The sequence below is a fragment of the Centruroides sculpturatus genome, unplaced genomic scaffold (genome assembly GCF_000671375.1).
Source record: "Centruroides sculpturatus isolate CEXI.00-Female unplaced genomic scaffold, Cexi_2.0 scaffold1748, whole genome shotgun sequence".
In the NCBI taxonomy this organism is placed as follows: domain Eukaryota; kingdom Metazoa; phylum Arthropoda; class Arachnida; order Scorpiones; family Buthidae; genus Centruroides; species Centruroides sculpturatus.
Window position 1 is genome coordinate 128546 of NW_019385853.1, and position 6784 is coordinate 135329.

Here is a 6784-nt window from a genome sequence, read left to right on the forward strand (position 1 = left end):
ACCAGACATCGTTGCTGTTAAATTTTGCTACTTAAAGGTCAAAGTGGCGAGGAGATAGAGAAAAGTGACGTATCACGTTCTCGAGTAAAGTCGGACTTAATACAAATTTTACTCGTTTTTAACATTGCTTTTTTAAAGAAAAAAAACAAGCTCACCAGTTACGTCAAAAAAGCGCTGTTTTTATATAATAATTAATGATATAAAAATTATTTTTAAATTAAATCTTACAGCAGATGGCGCCACATACAAATTTTAAAAACTTGTAAAAAATAAAGAAATTTATCAAAATTCAACAAAATCACTCTATTTAAGCTTTTATTATTTAAATTTTACATCGTATATAATTAAAAATTATTGTACTTTATCTCTGGCCAATTTAACCTTCCGTTCGAGATTGGAGAAAGACGTTTTTTTCTTTTATTTTTTAAAACAATGAACTTTCGATGTAAATTTGTATTCCCTTTCATATAAAAATATTATGAACACAGAACCAAATCACGGTACTCTGGATTTCCAAACTTGCTAAATTCTTCATTAAATTTAATAAAATTTCAAAACTGTAAATANGAGATAGAGAAAAGTGACGTATCACGTTCTCGAGTAAAGTCGGACTTAATACAAATTTTACTCGTTTTTAACATTGCTTTTTTAAAGAAAAAAAACAAGCTCACCAGTTACGTCAAAAAAGCGCTGTTTTTATATAATAATTAATGATATAAAAATTATTTTTAAATTAAATCTTACAGCAGATGGCGCCACATACAAATTTTAAAAACTTGTAAAAAATAAAGAAATTTATCAAAATTCAACAAAATCACTCTATTTAAGCTTTTATTATTTAAATTTTACATCGTATATAATTAAAAATTATTGTACTTTATCTCTGGCCAATTTAACCTTCCGTTCGAGATTGGAGAAAGACGTTTTTTTCTTTTATTTTTTAAAACAATGAACTTTCGATGTAAATTTGTATTCCCTTTCATATAAAAATATTATGAACACAGAACCAAATCACGGTACTCTGGATTTCCAAACTTGCTAAATTCTTCATTAAATTTAATAAAATTTCAAAACTGTAAATACTGTATATTTTGTAAAAAGAAAGTGACGTATGTCGAGCGACGTCATCAGCGACGACGCGCTTTATCGCTATTNTAAAAACTTGTAAAAAATAAAGAAATTTATCAAAATTCAACAAAATCACTCTATTTAAGCTTTTATTATTTAAATTTTACATCGTATATAATTAAAAATTATTGTACTTTATCTCTGGCCAATTTAACCTTCCGTTCGAGATTGGAGAAAGACGTTTTTTTCTTTTATTTTTTAAAACAATGAACTTTCGATGTAAATTTGTATTCCCTTTCATATAAAAATATTATGAACACAGAACCAAATCACGGTACTCTGGATTTCCAAACTTGCTAAATTCTTCATTAAATTTAATAAAATTTCAAAACTGTAAATACTGTATATTTTGTAAAAAGAAAGTGACGTATGTCGAGCGACGTCATCAGCGACGACGCGCTTTATCGCTATTGTTACGAACCAACAATACAAATACATAATTCAATTGTTCTTCGAGGCGAATTGGAATATTTCCCTCAATTTTCTCGAAAAATATTGGATATTTGCTCCGATTTGGAAAAAGTAATGCAAGAAATAACCTGTAATTGCAAAATCGTCGATAAAAAGATGAAAAAGCGAGAAAATACATCAAGATACGAGATAGAGGGACGTAATAGATTATTTTTATTATTAATGAATGAAGACCCACTTCATATGGAGGATAATTCATCAATTAAATTCATGTATCGGGTAAGTCATTCAATTAAAAAAGTATAATTAAGGCCAGCAATATATATGCGTAAAATAGAAAGAAATTTATTTTTTCTGAAAAATAACTGAAAAAAAGAGTAGAGCGTGTCTACTTTTTTAACATCAAAATTCCTCCAATAAAGAGAAGACTTTTTTGTAACGTCGAAGTAAACATGTCCTCACAAGGATATCATGAATCAGCATGATAGGCTCTTATCTAAAGGATAGGAAGGTTCGTCTGGTATCACAGGGTGTTTCTTGTGAAAAACATCTCACCAAATCCTGCTCGCAGGATGGTGTTCTATCTCCGTTTCTTTGGAATCTTATTGTCAACTCTCTTTTGTGCAATAATAGTATAAATGTTTTCATACAAGCATTTGCAGATGATATTGTGATAGCCTATCAGCATACGGATCTTCAAGTTGTGCAGGAGAAGCTAAGTATAGCACTCGAGACTGTGCAAGACTGGGCACAAGAAAACAAACTTTTATTCAGTACAAGCAAAACTGTAGGAATGCTCTTCACCACCAAACACAAGTATTTGTTTCCATCTCTCGAACTCAATAAAGTGAGTATTAATTGGGTCAACACCCACAAGTACTTGGGTGTCTATCTTGACACTAAGTTAACTTATAAAAACCATCTAGAGCACATTTTGGCTCGGGTCAAACAATTTGGTAACCAGCTCTTGAGATGTGCAAGGTGTACCTGGGGCTTGACTACTGCAGCTGTCTCAACTTTGATCAATGGAGCCATCCAGCCACTTTTGTTCTATGCAGCTTGTTGTTGGGCTCATGTCTCCTACAAGACCTCCTATGCTTCTAAACTTCTCAGGGTGCAACGTCTTTTTCTGTTGAAAAAAGTTCGCTGCTGTAGGTCTGTATCTACAGATGCACTGACAGTTCTGGCAGGTGTTCTTCCATGGCCCCTGGCCCTGCAGGCTAAGGTACTCCAGTACTATGTGAGGACTGATTGCATTAGCACTCACCACGAGCATCTCCTTTGGAGGACTGGTATCCATTTATTCCCACGCGAGTGGGCTGTTCTCAACGGCTCTTTACACCCTACTGATTTCCACCTGCCTGATGTGTCTCTTGATCCTATCCCTACTACTGGGCCTGCTATTCCAAGTGACGTTTACATCTTCACAGACGGTTCTAAGTCCGAGCTTGGTGTTGGCTCAAGTGTATGTGTATATACCCATCTGCATGAGAACCCTCGGCAAATTCTTAGGCAGCGTTACAATCAGGCTACCACCATTTATCAAGCCGAATTAGCAGCAATTCATCAGGCTGTTCAGTGGAGTTTGACACTTCCTGAACGATTCAAGCTTATCTCAATTTTAAGTGATTCTAAAGCTGCACTGACCTCACTTACGAATACTAATCTTCGAAATAGTATGATTAGGAATATCCAAGAAAATGTAAGCCTAAGCTCGAAATGCTTCAAATTCTTCTATGTCCCAGGTCATGCAGGTGTGGTGGGCAGTGAGATGGCAGATACTGCAGCAAAGGATGCTTCTAAAGATGAAAACCTACCTCTGACTATACAGCCTTATTCTAGGAACACTCTGACGAGGATTATTTATGACCATCTTATTTTAGAATGGAACCAGTCATGGACCTCTTCGACTAAAGGGAATGTCACCAAGATGTTCTACCCAACAATTTATGATTTTCTCAGGAATCCAATTAATAACTTTTCGTATTCTCTTTCTCAAATACTAACTGGTCATGGAAATTTCAATTGCTATCTAGCGGCACGTAATTTGGCCAGCAGTACCCTCTGCTCCTGCGCAACTGGTAAAGCTGAAACTGTACAGCACATATTATATGAATGCCATATTTACGAAATCGAACGCTTCAGGCTAATGCTGGAAGTCCTGTCTTTGGGGTATGGTTTGCATTGTCCAGCCCATATCCTAGTGTCCAAAGAACTGTGTGCCTACTTTAATTTCTTCATTAAGGACATTTTTAAGAAAAAGCGGTTATGTGTCTAACCGAATTCCATTATTAGCTAACTATGGTTGATACTGTATGCGCATTGTCACTTATTGTATATCTCTTGTCATTCCAGTTATGTATTCATTGTTCTAGTGTAATACTCACTCCAGAGTGGTGCACTCACAAAAAAAAAAAGGATATCATGAAAACTAAAAACAGCTTAAAATTGAGAATAAATTTATGTCATACGTCTTGTATTAGGCCCGACAGCACAGGATTTTTATGTATTTTACGCAGAAAATTGTAACTAATGAAATTGAAAATTCAGATTCATTTCAAATTGCTAAAAAAGAGATAACGGAAAAGTTTTTATTTCATCAAAAATTTATCGGATATTTTTTATTCATCTAAAACAATAATTAAATTGTTGTATTTTCAATATTTTAACGACCAATTTATTATTTTAATATTCAGCTTCCACGATAAACTTTACAATAGGTCTGACAAAACCCGGACACCTATTAACAATAAATACCGATCTCTATAAAGTAATCCGTGTCATTTAAACTTCCATAAATAAAATAAAATATTTTATTTTTCAAATATCTAAATTTTGTACGAATTATAAGACTAAACGCCGATCGACGTCATTCGTGACGTCATTACAACAATGCAATATTTCAACAATTGTTAACAGATCAACAATGAAATTAAATGATTGTTGAAATTGTCCTGGTCGAATCGTTCTTCAAAATTTTCCATTAATAAAAATCATTCATTTCTATGTTTTTTTTTTTTTTTTTGAAAAGTTTAGAATAAAAAATAAGAAAGAAATAAAGAAAGAAAACGAAAACACAACAGAAATGAGGGATTCGAAAAATTCCAATGAAAACAAATTTCCGAGGATTTCGAAAATGACGGCAGCAAAATACGAACACAGTTACTAGAAAATTGGCAAATTCGAGAAAGGTCAGAATACAATTAATAATGTGAGTCATTTTATTCTACTTCATTCTTTAAACAGAGTAATATCGCTATCGGTGTCGGAGCTTTAATATCGATCCTCGCTGCGCTGAACGGGGCAGCGAGGTTCATCGTCCCGTCGGAGATCGGGACGATATACCGTCCCGTCGGAACATCGCCCCGATGTTCCGACGGGAATCAGGACGCTATATCGTCTCTCGCTGCGACTGAAAGGGGAGATATCCCTCGAGGATGTGCGGTAAGGTTTTCTATTCTTTCCTCGCTAATGGCGGCTTTTAGCGCATCGTCAAAGGTGGCAGGCTCTCGGGACATTGTTCGTTGCCTTATGCATATATCGATCCCATTTAGGAATTGTGCCTTTAATCTCTCATCTAGCTCCTTGCTTTGGACTCTGTGAATGATGGCTGTTTCCGCGGCATTTGCGCCAGGCTCCGGTGTGATTTCTATCTGCATGGCCAATGCCTGTAATCGAGCGGCATATGTCTGTACATCTTCCTCCTGTTTCTGCACGCACGTATAAAATCTATTTAGTCGAAATGTAAACGGTTTGCGGTCAAAGCGCTCTATCATTAATCGCTTAAATTCGTCGAATTCCTCTACTTCCTTGATTCGACGGTCCTTCCTAAGAATTTCCCGGACTATCCCGGTAAGTTTAAGTTTCGCAACGGCCAACATTTGGGCTTTCGACCATGTCCCTACCTTAGTAACATCCGTTAATGAATCAAAGAAGTCTGTTACTCTGGGGCCTCCAGCCTCGCCAGAGAACACAGGTAATAAGGGTATAATTCCACTTAATCCTCCCAACGTAAGGGGATTCGGCGCTGGGATTGGATTTGAGTTTGGGTTGCCTGCCCTAGCCGCATCACGAACTGCTTCCTTCATTAGGTCTATTTTGTAAGTCTAACTAGGTCTAAATCTTAAAATATTAGATCCCAATAAAATTTTAGGTCTAAATAAATCTTATATCAAAACAAATCTTAGGTCTAAATAATCCCCACTTCGATTTAAATCAACTACTTTCTCGAGTATAGCCTCCTTTGCCTTACTGATTTTCTGATAATGTCGGAACCCACTCCTGACACCAATTTGTGAGGGGTCTAGGGATTTATAGATTCAAACCCCACTCCCGTGACACCAATTTGTGAGCAACCGGGAGGTAAGAAGTGTCCGCTCCTTCCGGCCACAGGTCGGTGACCTACTTTCTTGTCAGGGATGGTAGTAACGTTCGGTTACGCGTTACGCGAGTGGAGGAGAGTCGGAGGGGTCGACGATAAGACGTTGGCAAAGTTGAGTAATGACACCATTTAAAAAACAATACAACGGTTTATTTTACGCGCTAACTAAATAAAAATTTTACAAAACTTCATATACTTCGTGGAGGAGAGAGAGAGAGTTTACAATAACAAGCGTTCATACCTCTTTGCATATACTAGTGGAATATTTTTCCGTAATGTCGTACTTTATGGATTCTGAGCGGTGACACAAGTATAGGTCGGTGACGAAAGTTTACGGCTGCGATGGGAGTGTGATGTCTGACTTCGAGTTCGGCGATTTTCCCCGATGAGGGGAAGGTGTCAGGTTTTTATACCTTTTTCGGTGGGAAAATTAGTCAGGTGATGAATTGTTTTCTCAGGTGTGAAGTTAAAGTTGGTGTTAAAATGACAACAATATGACAAATTTTGTCGATACTTGTAAACTATTCACGGATTGATCGTGAGAATGTTTATAGTTAAACCGAAAAAGTTATAAATTTCTCATGCACTTTATATTTCGTTTATGTAGGTCCAAACTCCTTTAGTTAAAGGAATTTTTTTATTTAAATTTATTGAAACTTTAAAGGTTTACTTTATTTATGAAATTATATGAACTTCAAATTTCACATTTTCAATGCTAAATATGAAACTTTAATAAGAAAATTCCATGTAAACCTATTTTTTGTAATTTTGAAAATGTTACTTTTTGGTAAAAATATACATAAAATTTGAGTAGAAATGCATAAATATGCAGATTTAAAACTGAACAGATGATTTAACAGAGAT